This window comes from Ictidomys tridecemlineatus, chromosome 2, assembly GCF_052094955.1.
Source record: "Ictidomys tridecemlineatus isolate mIctTri1 chromosome 2, mIctTri1.hap1, whole genome shotgun sequence".
Classification (NCBI taxonomy): Eukaryota; Metazoa; Chordata; class Mammalia; order Rodentia; family Sciuridae; genus Ictidomys; species Ictidomys tridecemlineatus.
This window is the reverse complement of record NC_135478.1, coordinates 144,125,135-144,138,872: the sequence shown is the minus strand read 5'-3', so window position 1 is coordinate 144,138,872 and position 13,738 is coordinate 144,125,135. Positions and strand designations below refer to the sequence as shown.

At 38.5% G+C, this 13,738-nt stretch overlaps 1 protein-coding gene across 2 annotated transcripts in view; it reads left to right on the top strand.

The window, feature by feature from the left end:
- Nucleotides 1-6,012: 6,012 nt before the first annotated feature.
- The window catches only part of Itprid1 (ITPR interacting domain containing 1), a 122,266-nt gene continuing 114,540 nt past the window's right edge, over nt 6,013-13,738 (top strand). For both annotated transcript variants that reach the window (XM_078039885.1, XM_005319280.4), the window contains exon 1: nt 6,013-6,133. The gene's annotated coding sequence lies outside the window, so the exon portion shown is untranslated. The remainder of the gene's footprint in view (nt 6,134-13,738) is intronic.

Below are 13,738 nucleotides of genomic sequence, written 5' to 3'. Positions count from 1 at the left end.
GGATCATTGGCATATGATTCTCAACCCCATTAGCCAAAATTCTTGAACTCATTAGTTTAATACGTGAATCTCATGTACTATTGGTGGCAGAGTGGACAAGATGACACTCTTCATAGAGCAATGTGGCAGAACTGCAAGAAACGAGGTGTGTATAAGCCCTCTAAGGTAGACAACGGCCTGACTCACGAAAACAAATAGGGCCATGATACCACAGGGAGAAAGCAAACAAAAGCCATCAGGTTACTCAACTCTGCTAAGGCATAAAACCTCCCTGGTGGTAATAATGCCATTGATGACTGATGTTACCCACACCCATCCTGTTCGCCACACCAAAGAGAAAGAAAACAGTTCAAGACACCAGGCCTCTCCAGTATGATATGGCCTTCACTCTTGGAGGATAACTGAGGACTTCCAAATTTTGGTGTCCCTTTGAGTTACAAAGAGACTTCAGAGAGCTCTGATCATTCACAACCTTGAATCCTTGACCACAAGTATGTAATTTGCACAAAAACATAAACTTAGCCGTATCTGAGTCACCAACGCTTGACCCCCAGCCTTCATGACTGACTAGCTGATCCTGAAATCTGGTTTCTTAGTGCATATCCCAGATAAACTCATGTTCAATGTCATGAAAGACATGCACATGATTCTAATTTGTTATGGGTGGCTGGGTAACGCTGGGACCCAACTGAGTTTCTCTCTATGGTGGAATGGATAAGTGGAATAAATTGTTTTGAGTTGGATCTTAAATGGTGATTAGGAACTATACAGGCAGAGAAGTCAGGAAAAGTTCATCCCCAAAGAAGGAGCAGCATCTACATGAGTGTCATGTGGGGAGGAAAAGATCCATTTGGAGTTCTTGAGAAACCCTGGTGTGTAAGTGAGTGATGGATCCAATCACTGCTAACTGTGGGGATAGATTGGAGGGAGAAGAAGTCAAAAAGCTCAGAGATGTTCAGTCTCCAAAGGCAGAAGAGATGCAGAGAAGCAGACACATTTCAGAGGGTGGTGGTAGGAGGTAGAATGAACAGGACTTGGTTGTGATGAGAATAAAGAAAAAGTGATAAGCCCAGGATAATCCCCATGTTTTTGGTTTGGATTATGAGTGAATGATTATGTTATTAATTGAGATCAGAAATGCAAAGGGGATCTTTTCTAGGATTAATAAGTACAAGGCAATGAACAAAGATAATTAAGTCATTGACTCTTCTGTTCTAGAATTTTTAAATTTTGTGGGTAAGAAAACCATATAAACAAATATTTACCATATATGTGATAAGGGATAGGATGTAATATGTTCAAGGTTCAGCAGTGGCATAAAGGAAGAGATTAAGTCTGTCTTGGGAGGCACACAGAGTAGCAGTTGGGAATATGGAGCCCACAGTCTGAGTTTGAATTCGGATTTCTTCTGTGAGAGGTTATGTTCCTTAACTTTTTCATATCTCAGGTTCCTCATCTGCAAAATGAGATCAATTGTAGCACATAAACCATAGGGTTGATGTGTGGTTTAAATTTTTTAAAAAATGTTGGGAACATGGATAGTGCTCAAATAAATTGATGAGCAAGGTACCAAAAAAGAGATCATCAGTAAGCTAAGTTCTAGCAAGTGTCTAGTGGTTTTTCGAGTGGACTGCTATGGTTTGGTTATGTTTTGTTTTAGTACCAGAGATTAAACTCAAGAGCTCTAGACCACTTCCCCAGCCCTGTTTTATATTTTATTAAAGACAGGATCTCAATGAATTAATGTCTCACTTTTGCTGAGGCTGGCTTTGAACTCATGATACTTCTGTCTTAGTTTCCAGAGCTGCTGGGATAACATGTGTGCACCAGTGCACCTAACTTGGATGTGGCTTGAGTGTGTTCATGTCTTGAGAGCTTGATCCCTAAAGTGACAATGGGATCTTTAAGAGGTCAGGCCTAGTGGTAGAGTCTTAGGTCATTAGAGGCACTGATGTTGGAAGACACTAAAGCAGTTTTTGTAGAACCCCTGAGTTGGTTCTTTTTTTTTTTTTTTTTTTAAAGAAAGAGTGAGAGAGGAGAGAGAGAGAGAATTTTTAATATTTATTTTTCAGTTCTCAGCGGACACAACATCTTTGTTGGTATGTGGTGCTGAGGATCGAACCCAGGTTGCATGCATACCAAGCGAGCGTGCTACCGCTTGAGCCACATCCCCAGCCCCTGAGTTGGTTCTTATGAGGGGGGTTGCTATAAAAGAAAAAGCCTGGTCTTTCTCCAGCCTTTTTGGCTTCCTGCCATCTCTTCCTCATATACATGCTTCCTCCATTGTGATGTCATTCCTCATGAGTAATGGATTCAAGGGGGCCCTCACCAGAGCTAACACTATGCATTTTAGACTTTCAGCCTTTAACACTGTGAGCTAAATAAACCTCTTTGCTTTACAAGTTAACCAGCCTCAGGTATTTTGTTTCAATAATAGAAAGCCATCCAATACCAACCAGGAACATATCAAGCAAATGGAAAAGTGCAAAGTCACAGAGGAAAGATAAACCAATGTTGCAGAACTGCAGGAGAGATTTAAGTAGCTCATGGAAGGTACTATATGTGACAGGCATTAAAGATAGATGGACTTGGATGCTCTTCAGTACATGAATGGATAAAAAAATGTGGCATATATGCACAATGAAATATTACTCATCAATAAAAGAGAGTAAAATCATGACATTTGCAGGTAAGTGGATGGAGTTGGAAAAGATAATGCTAAATGAAGTTAGCCAATCCCCAAAAAACAAATGCTGAATGTTTCCTCTGATATAAGGAGGCTGCTTCATAGTAGGGTTGGGAGGGGGAGCAAGGGAGGATTAGAGGAACTCTAGATAGGGCAAAGGAGTTGGGGGGGGAAGGGAAGGGGCAGTGGGATAGGAAAGATGGTGGAATGAGATGGACGTCATTACCCTAGGTACATTTATGAAGACACAAATGGTGTGAATATACTTTGTATACAACCAGAGATATGAAAAAGTGTGCTCTATATGTGTAATATGATCTGTAATACATTCTGCTGTCATATATAACAACTTAGAACTAAAAAGTAAATAACTTAATCAATATTTAAAGAATAAATAAATAAATATAATCTTTAAAAAAAGATAGATGGGACTGGTTAGGGTATTCTGTGGAGCCCTGTTTCACTAAAGCAGACTTTCTGATACTCTTTGTCATCATCCTTTCCACTGCCTATCATCTTCTCCATCTGTACCTCCTTTTCTTTTTATGCTTTCTGATTGGTTTTACAGATGTGAGTTTATGTATTTGGTTAAGACTTTGCCCTCTATAGTCTTGCATTTACCCAATAATTACTCCTAAGGCAAGTTATTCCTGATTGTTTTAACATCTGGCCTGATGTGGGTCCTATAGCAACAGATATTTCTTCAACAACTGTACTGGACCCCACATTGCTTAGGACTTCCATGCTGAAAGCTCATTTTGAACCCAAAACATGACATTCTCCCACCTATTCCTAAATATGACCTTGGTTTCTTCTGATCACGATTTAGATTCCTAGCTTGCTACCTAATCTACATAGTGAGTAAGTAGCCCTTTTGGACTGACCCGTCCTGGTTTGCCCATCTTGGTCCTAATTAACGGGATGGCGTGTCCTCATGTTTGGTTCTGACTCAACCAGAAGGAACCAGGTGCCGTTTGGGTCCCACTGTAGTCTTTACTGGAGTGGAATGGAATAGCTCTGTGCCTTGCCTATGTTCTTTGGAACAGTTAGCTTTACACCTCTCCCTCCCAGTGACTCACCTTCTCTGCCAGGTAACTGAAAGGCAGTTATGTCATTCCTCATGAGGTGATGGAGTCAAAGGAGCCTGGTGCTGTGTTAACCCTAAGTGTGAAATATTACTTGCTTCATGACCTCTATTCTGTAGCCTTCTTAGAAACTATGAAAGAGAAGAAATAATGATGGAAAGAATAAGTTGGGAACAGATAGGCTATCCTAAAGTGACAAGAAAACTTCAGGTTGCTGACAGAGAAAGAGTCTAAGAGGAGACAGGGCACAGTACCTGGGAAAACTGGGTGCAGGGAAGAAAAATCAAAGTCAAGGTGAAAGGAAATAAGACAGTTTTTTAAATATTTATTTTTAGTTGTAGTTGGACACAATATCTTTATTTCACTTATTTATGTTTATGTGGTGCTGAGGATCGAACCCCGGGTCTCACAAGTGCAAGGTGAGCACCTCTACTACTGAGCCACAACCTCAGCCCCAGGAAATAAGACAAGATTTAAAAGGTAATGACCTAGCCATGTAAATATCACTTAGACTTATAAAAACTTGTCAGGGATCCTGGAGACCATCCTAACATTAATACAATATAATGACCATGGACCACACCCTTCTAAGGAACTCTGCTTAAAGCACTGTGATCAGATTTGGAAATAGAAAGACCAGTTATAATTGATTGAGGTCCTGGGATCTTGGGCAAGTCAACTTTCTAAGCCCTAGCTTCTGACATGTTAAATGTTGGGGAGAAAACATTGAAATTACTTTCCTGCCTGAGGCATTCAACAAAGCAAAATAAGAGAATGGATGTGTGAGCCCTTGATCAAGCTGTAAAACTGATACGAATGGAGCAAATTATAATTGTTGTGGTGATTTCACAGGGGGAAGAAATGTGAACAATAGCATTAGTTGCTCTTTCAAAGGTTTGCCATTCTGTGGGAACAGGGAAATATCAAGGACAGCCGTCTGACCTAGGGATAAAATTACTAATTCATTCCACCTTCCTTTCAGAGTTCTTATGACAATTAACTTGCCAAGTTTCAACCACAAGACCATATGTTTGCTAGATCACGCGGGGAAATGTGGTTTATTCTGATTATTTGTTTGTATTAACATTATTAGCGTAGTGCTTCATTTATTAAGCTGGCCCAAATTCAATCTGTCAGGAGGCTTCCCAGCTCCTGAAGGTGTAAAAATACTCTAAAATGCATGCAATTTTTTAAGTAGGAGAACACAGAGCTCACTCCTCCTTAGCTGACCTTGTTAGTGATCACCTTGGTCCTTGGGCAGAACGATATTCATGCTGATGACAGACCTGAGCTGTTCTAAAGTCTCGAAGATCCTTCTGGATTGTCAAAGGAATATTCATGTATACTACTGGCAGTTTTAATATTTAATGTACTTTGATTATTCTAATTATTTGGAAGTTGCTAATCAGTGCCCTCACCCAACCTAGGTCATTTGGATCAACCAGACCGACCACTCATTTCCTGAGTATACAGAGCAACTAAATATACATTAAATGATACCCTTCAGTGCTTCTCCCTCAGGGTTACAGATAACACAGTAAGTTCAGACACTTGTGGATGGAATCATTATGGTACCCGGATTCGTTAATTATTGTTTTTTAAGTCCTAAGTCAGTTCCCCAGGAAACACCCCCATTTTTAGCCTCACCGCTCCTCTTTGTTTTCAGATACCCTCTATTTCAATCATGCAGACCTCTATGCAGTTGCCCCATGCACCATTCTGTTCAGTAATGTGTCTCTATGAAACTTTCTCTGCTTTCATCCTCTTTACAGCCACAACCTTAGTTCAACCTCTCTTCATCAGGAAAGCTTCTCCTCATGCTTCAAAACTCATTGCAGGCTCCCTCCCCCACCCCATGAGGCCTTCCCAAACTCCCTGTGGATAAACAGGGCCTCTATACAACCTTGGTGGCCTCTATACCCCTCCATAGGAGCTCTCGGTTGTTTTTATATCTGTGACCCCACAAAAGGCTGCAAGCTCCTTGGGGGAGAGGAGAATGATTTGTTCACCTTCACATTCCCCTTTCCCAGCTGAGGGTCTGGCTGGAAAGATCTACAGGGCTCAGGAATGCTGGAAGTTTCTTCCAGTCTGATTCGTCACCTGCAGGAGCTGCACTGCCCCAGTCTGTTGTTTAAAGTGATCAGGAAAACAGGTTTTTCCTTAGGACCAATGGGTGTGGACTATGAAAATGGTATGCAGGATTAGTCAAATGCTCTGCTGTTTCCTTCAGGAACTGTCTAGACCCAGGGCTCTCAGACAGTTCAGCTGTGGTGCTTCTGTGGCCGTGGATGGGGCCGGGCAGGGGGCTGAGCCTCTTCAGAGGATGAGCATTGCTTTCCCAGAATTCTACTCCAGAGAGAAGGTGAGGCTGCTTACTAAGAACTTTGTTGTGTGTGCCATAGTAACCTAAAATATTGGTTCTCCCTTGTCACTGAAAAAGAAACAGCATATCTTCCCTTCTTTCTGCCTCTTTCTCCTGATGTATATCTTTGGACTCCTGATGTAACTGGCCAACAGGTTTACGCTGAACATAGGTGAAACTGATCATGCTGAAATTGCTAGGTATAAGCATAATTCTGTCCAGTGCTGGGGGTGGGGTGGGGTTGGGGGTGGGGGGTAAAGGCATTAACAGTTCACTGGCAGAGCCATGTAAGAAGGCAAATTGAGACTTGGCCAATTCCTGGATGGGGACAGAGGAGGAAAAAAAATGTATCTAGAGTTGTGTGAGCTAAGAATTGACAGTCAGATGCTGTGGCCATGAATGCTATCCAGTTCCAGGGAAGGGTAGGGAAGGGGGGCGGAGAGAAAGAGAGAGAACAAAAGAGAGCCAGAGAGCGTCCAGCAGGTAAGAACTACTTATAAGCATGGTGTTGCTCCATTTTGAGTTTCCAGCTGGTGATATTTTTGTTTGAGGTGTCATTCTGGAACAATTTTCAGAATGCCACAAGTGAGAATGGTATTTTGGTACCTCATCATTATTGGAGGAATTAATGAAATATGCTTAATACTAATGAAACTAAAAATTCCTAACAGACAATAGAACACATTTGTATATGTATTTAGAGAGAGAGATATACATAAATTTATATGTGTGATATCCCTATATAATAAAAGCGATTTTATTCAGCATGATTATCAGAGTTTTAATAAAATCAGTCACAGTTCTCTCTCACTGCTGATTTAAACATGAGAGCCTGGACTGTGTCAATCACCATTGCAGAGAAATCATCAAGAGAAAGGGAAGTTGTGATTTAGTAATTATCTATTCTTGTTTGCTAATATGCAGCAAAATCATAATTTTATAGAACCATTCCCCTAACTCCTGCAAGTGAAAAGAGCAAGACGTGAGGGAATTTAGGAGAACGGATTTCAAAGGATTGTTGTAGGGAATACTTTTTATTCCTTTCATTACCTATGAAGTGATAAATGCAATGTGGGAAGCTCTCTGCTTTCTGCAGCAATAAAGAGAGGGGAACAGACTGAGGTACGTCCACCCAGAGGACCACTATGGCCACTAAAACACAAGCCAAATGTATGTGCATGGACATGGCCCGGGGTCCAGCACATATTCACCAGCAGAAGTGTCCAGAGAATAGTCCTTAACGATAGCTCATTTTGAGGGTTCCTATGTAAGATTGAGTGAGTGGGACTATAAGTATCTCTCTATATACACATTCTATTGTTTTGATGTTTGCAGTTGATAAATTTCTTACATAGAGAAAGAACAGTGGAAGGAAAGTGTGAATGAGAGAATGAAAATAAGAGAAAAAAGGGATTGGAAACAGCCCCCTCTCCAAATGTGATCAAGATGCAAACTTTTAAGGGGGCAATAACCTTCTATTACCTGCTATGAGTTAATAAAGTTATTGTGTTAAGAAGCAATATAAGCTCTCTATTTTAAATTGTCCCTAATAGTTATTTTTTTTGCTATTAATGTGCTGTGTTCTTAATTAAACACTGACCTTTTAAAAATTAAATATAGTATTAAAGAAAGGGAAAAGAATATATTTGGGAACCATGAGCAACACACAACTTGGACAACTTTCAGAGACTCACAGAGACAAATAGGGTGAGGTAAGAAGAAGGAAGGGCAATAATATTAATAATAAAACCTTTGTAAATATTATATTTTATGATGGGCATAACATCTCATTACTTGGGCATCTTATCGGGCATTTAGATAGTTTTATAAAGGGTGTTTGTGAAAATATGTATGTTAAGGTTCTGAGAAATAAATATTGAAAATATTTTCAGAGAAGAGAATTACTATAACATACACATACACACACACACACACACACACACACACACACACACACACAATTTGAAAACTACCTAAGTGACTATTCATGTTCAAAACCCAAATCATATAATCTTATTTGTTTTCTATTTATTTTCTACTAAGTCTATGAGGTACAATTACGAGTCTTACTGTATAACTGAATACACCTTATGGATATTCTTCAAATTTCATATAGAGAAATCTCAGAGATGCTGGGGTGGCATATAAGGTGGTAGAAAATGTGGCTTTGTTAGAGGTGGTGTAGCTTGAAAAAAGAAAGCAGTTAATTCCACATGACCCAGGAAATAGAAGGTGGAGCCTGCTATTTAAAAAGTCTGTCTCACTAAAACCTCTACACTTAAGAAAAAAATAAAAAACATTTTTTTTTTGTCTAAATACAAAAGCATTACATGCTCAGGTAGCTGTGATTAGAAGCTCATGTGTCCATTTGCACTTTCCAATAAAAGAAGTCTTTAGAGCACTGGCAGAGTAGTGACTTCCCAGTGGCAAGCTGTGACTGGTACCAAAGGTACCTTACTCAGAGATGGCTGTGAAGCCACAGGCATCCACTCTGCTGGGTAATGGGAGAAGGATGCATGCTTGTTAGATAAAATAATGGCCCCCATCAACGATTTTTTGCAATTTATATTGCAAAAGGGACTTTGTAGATGTGATTAAAATATGGATCTTCAGATGGGGAGGTGATCCTGGATGGTCTGGGAAGACCCAATGTAATCAAAAGGGTCCTTTAAAAGGGGAAGGGAGAAGTCAGAAACAGGGAGGAGATGTGATGAAGGAAGAGATGAGAGTGGGTTGGAGGGAAATTCGAAGCTGCTGCCCTGCTGGCTTTGAAGATGAAGGGACCACAAGCCAAGGTATGTGGACAGCCTCTAGAAGCTGGAAAGGCAAGAAAATGGATTCCCCTAGAGCCCTCAGAAAGGAATGCATCCCTACTTACACTTTGATTGGAGCCCAGTGAGACCAACTTGTCCTTTTGACCTTCAGAATCATGAAATAATAATTTTGTCTTGTTTCAAGCTACAAAATGTGTGGCCATTTATTACAGCAGCAATAGGAAATGAATATAAGCTATACTAGGTTTTCTAGGTGATCTTGACGTTTCAATCCATCAGTGTCCACAGGGATAAAAATAGGAAAGCAGGAAAATGTGGCTGAGGAAGAGGTAGCAGAGCCAATGATGATAGAAAGGACTTCGAGTTGGGCTTACAAATGTATGGGTCACAAACTGTGCTTTTCTGTCATTCTTCCTTAATTTCAGGTCCATGGAAAAGTGGCATAACAATGACCCATGTACAGCAATATATTTACTTCGTCATGCAGGGTATTTTCTGCACATTGTAGAAAAATTACAAAACCAGTTTCACCAAGGTCTAATGAAGGAATTATCCTGGTATTTAATCCTTCCATATTTTAACCATTCTCTTTTGTTCAGGCCTTTGTAAATTTGCAAGGACAAATTTAACTGTAAAGAATAAATTATTTAGAACCCACAGAAAAGGCTTTCTGAACCAATTCCCATAGAGCAGACATTTCTTGAATCTCAATCTTCCATCACTTTCCAAAAGATGCAAAAGAACTTGGACAAGGCACTTCATCTCCCCAAGGTTCCTCTTTTGTGAAATGCTGCCTAATTCATTGAGACAGGCAGAGAATCTTGAATCTTAGATCTGGACAGAAACCCATAGCTGACAGGAGCCCAGATTTCTCGCTTTATTTGAGAACGCTGAGGCAGCCACTTGTGCTATTACACTGTATACACCCTGTCTGTGCACAAATGCACAATGGGCAAGGACCATACAAGGGACGCAGAAGTGAGAGGTGGTTGGGTTTTTGGCCTCAAGATTGTGATGCACAAGAAAAATAGAGCAATAGCAAAAGTGTATGAAATGGTTCTGAAATGTCATGGCAGAGGTGAGCACAGGTATTGGGTGGGCTCAGAGAAGGTGCACTAGCTCAGACAGACATCGCTCACTGTGAATGAGCATTAATTTTTAAAAATAAAAGATTTATTAACTTTTTTTATTTTACAAAAATTATCCTGTCCTTGGTCTATTATTTTGAAAATATAGTAAGATAACATGAGGAAATTGAAAGTTGTCCATGATCACATCACCCAAAGATAATCACTCTTTGTATTGAGTTAAAAATTTTCTGTAGCTATACATAGATATATACATATCTATTAAGATACTGTGTATAACACATAAAATGTTTATATTAAAATATACACATAGTGAGAGACAATTGAACAATAGTTTAATTTTGTGAAGTTCTGATATCTCTCATAGATTGTGTTAATGTCTATAATCTTGCTATTATTTTCTGTGTTATAAGCTATCATAAATATCTCATTTAGAATCTTTGAATCTTAGTGTTAGAGGAGGATATACTAAATATCTCCTAGTCCAACAATTAAAGAAATAAACTTTCACTTTTAAAATAGTTTGAGATTTTTCTGTTCCCCATACCCACTTTTCCCATTAGTCATGTCTTACATTAGAATAGTACATGTTTTAATCAGCTTTTTCATCCCTGTGACTGAAAGATCCTACAAGAACAATGTGGAGGAGGAAAAATTGTGTTGGCTCATGGTTTCAGAGGTCTCAGTCCACAGATGGCCCAGTCCATAGCTCTGGGCCTAAGGTGAAGCAGAAATCACAGCAGAAGGGCATGGTGAGAAAAAAATCTCAGGATACAGCAGACAGGAAACAGAGAGCTACTCTCACCAGGGACAAAATGTAAACCCCAAAATTGTGCTCCCAGTGACTCACTTCCTATAGCTACACCCTACCTGCCTATGTTACCACAAGTTAATCTATATTAGTGGCTTAATCCACTAATTACTTTACCACTCTCATACTTTAATCATTTCACCTCTGAAAATCCTCATATTGTCTCACATATGAGCTTTGGGGAACACCTCATATCTAATTCATAACAGGACCTTTATTGTACTTGATGAGCAAGGAATATGTCATTATTGATTACATAGCTTATTTAAATTTCCTCAGTTTTTACCCAATGATCTTTTACTGTTTCATTATTCCATCCAGGATATACATCACATTTAGTTGTTATACCTCTTTGGGTTCTTCTTTACTGTCATAGTTTCTCAGACTCCTCTTGTTTTTGATGATCTGGAGAGTTTTGAGGAGTGATGAACATGTACCATGTAGACTATTGTCTGGTGGAATTTCCGTGTGTTTTTTTTTTTGTGTGTGTGTGTGTGGTTATATCAGGTTTATGGATTTGGAAAGGGCAATCACAGAGCAGTCTCATCAGACTAAATCAGAGGAGCATGCTATCGGCATGACTGATTATTATTGATACTAGCATTGATCTCCTAAGATAGTGTTTGTCAGGTTTCCTCACTGAAAGTTACTCTCATCACCTATTTCCACACTTATTTTGTGAAAGAAAGTCACTATGCATAGCTCATAACCAAAAGTGGAAAGATCGAAATGCTTCACCTCCTTGAAGGCGGAATATCTACATAAATTATTTGGAATTCTTCTGCACAGATTTTTCTATCCCATAATAATTATTTACTTATTCACTAATCTGTTTATAACAGCATGGACTCATTGATATTTATTTAATACTTTGGTTAATAATTCAATACTGCTTTATTTTGTTGCTTAAATTGAACTATTTGGGGGCTGGGGCTGTAACTCAGTGGCAGAGCGGTTGCCTAGCACATGTGAGGCACTGGGTTTGATCTTCAGTATGATATAAAAATAAACAAATAAAATAAAGGCATGCTGTCCATCTACAACTACAAAATTTTTCTTTTTTAAATTGTATTATCTTTGGCCATGAAGAATTCCTTCAATTAGCTACTGTGTTTCTTTGACATACTACATTACTCTGTGTGTGTTTGTGAGAGAGACGGAGGGGGGTGGGAGAGAAAGGGAGGGAGAGAGGGAGGGAGGGAGGAAGGAAGGAAGGAAGGAAGGAAGGAAGGAAGGAAGGAAGGAAGGAAGGAAGGAGGGACAGAGAGATTAGCACATTAGTACTTTCTGACACTGCAAAGTGTTACAAGTTCATCTTTTATATTTCCTGCCCTAGACCTAAAATCAGAATGTATTAAAAACCAAGCTCTAGACACTAAGTGTGCTCATTACTAGTGAGGCATGTGCTTCTAGGCCCTCTCAGAAGACAGAGGAAATATATGCATGTATGCTAACCCATGAATAATATATGCATACCTATTTGTATATGTTGCCTTCTATAATCTATATTAAGCTAAATAGAAATGAACACTAATGTCTCCGATTCTAATTTATTACTACATGGGTTATTCTAGACACTTCTGTTTGCTTAATTGTGCTCCAATTGTGAAAAACCCAGCTTCACAAAAGGTTTTTCAATTTCATTTCCAATTATCCTGGCTAGAGATTTAGCCACTCTTTGTTCTTTACAAAGAACTAAATTTTGGTTTCATAAATTCTTTTTCTTTTGTTTTCCGGTTTTCAATTTCCTTGATTTCTACTTCATTTTTATTTCTTCTCATTTGCTTTTCTTCTTGCTTTAGGCTCATGTTGCTCTTCTTTCTTTCCTAAAAAAGAAGTTCAAATTATACATCATTCTTCTTTTGCCTATAATGCTATAATTTTTCTTCTAAACACTATGTTGGTTGCATCGTACCAATTCTGATAGGTTGCATTTGCATTTACATTTAGTTCAAAATATTTTAATTTTTTTTTGAGATTTCTTTTTAAACTCGTGTGTTATTTAGAAGTTTTTATTTTATTTTTATTGTTTTTGTTTTTTTTTGGTAGTGTTTCTAGGGAAAAATTCAGGGCCTCATGCATGACAGCCAAGTACTTCAACACTGAGCTATACCCTCTGCCCTAGAAGCATATTTTCAATCTTAAAATATTTTGATACTTTTGTTATAGATTTCTAATTTGATTCTATTGTGGCATAACAATTCACTTTGTGTGATTTCTATTCTTGTAAATGTATTGTGCATTTTATGGCCCAAAATATGATCTATCTTCATGAATGATTCATGTGAGTTTGAGAATATACTTTCTCCTATAATTGGATGAAATTTTCTATAAATGTCAGATCAAGTTCATTAATAGTGGTTTTCAAGTCAATAATACTCTGATTTTCTGCCTATTTTGGATATCAATGACTGAAAGATGGGTGTTTAAATCTCCAGCTACAATAGTTTCTATTTCTCCTTTCAATTTGATTTCTACCTCATAGATTTGGATGCCTGATGTGAGGTACATGCACATGAAGGATTGTTACATCTTGGAGAATTGATCCTTTTATCACTAGGCAATACCTGTCTTTATTCTGCAGCCCCAGCCCCAATATACATTTTTAACACAAATCTACCTTTAAATAACACTATATCATTTCATATGTTGGACAGTTACCTTATACTGCAATATTCTCAATCTTTCCTCCCATCCTTTCTGATATTGTCATTCATTTCTCTTATCTATATACTACAGTCACCCAATGCATTGTTATTATTACTTTAAACTGTTACTTTTTAGATCAATTAAAAATAAGAGAAACTGAAGATTTTAACTTTCCCTTTTTAATTCCCTCTCTAATATTTCTCCTTGGCTCAAATCCAAGTTTTTGATTCATATTAGTTTTCTTTTACCTGAAAAAAAAAATTATTTTTGCATTCTTACAGGA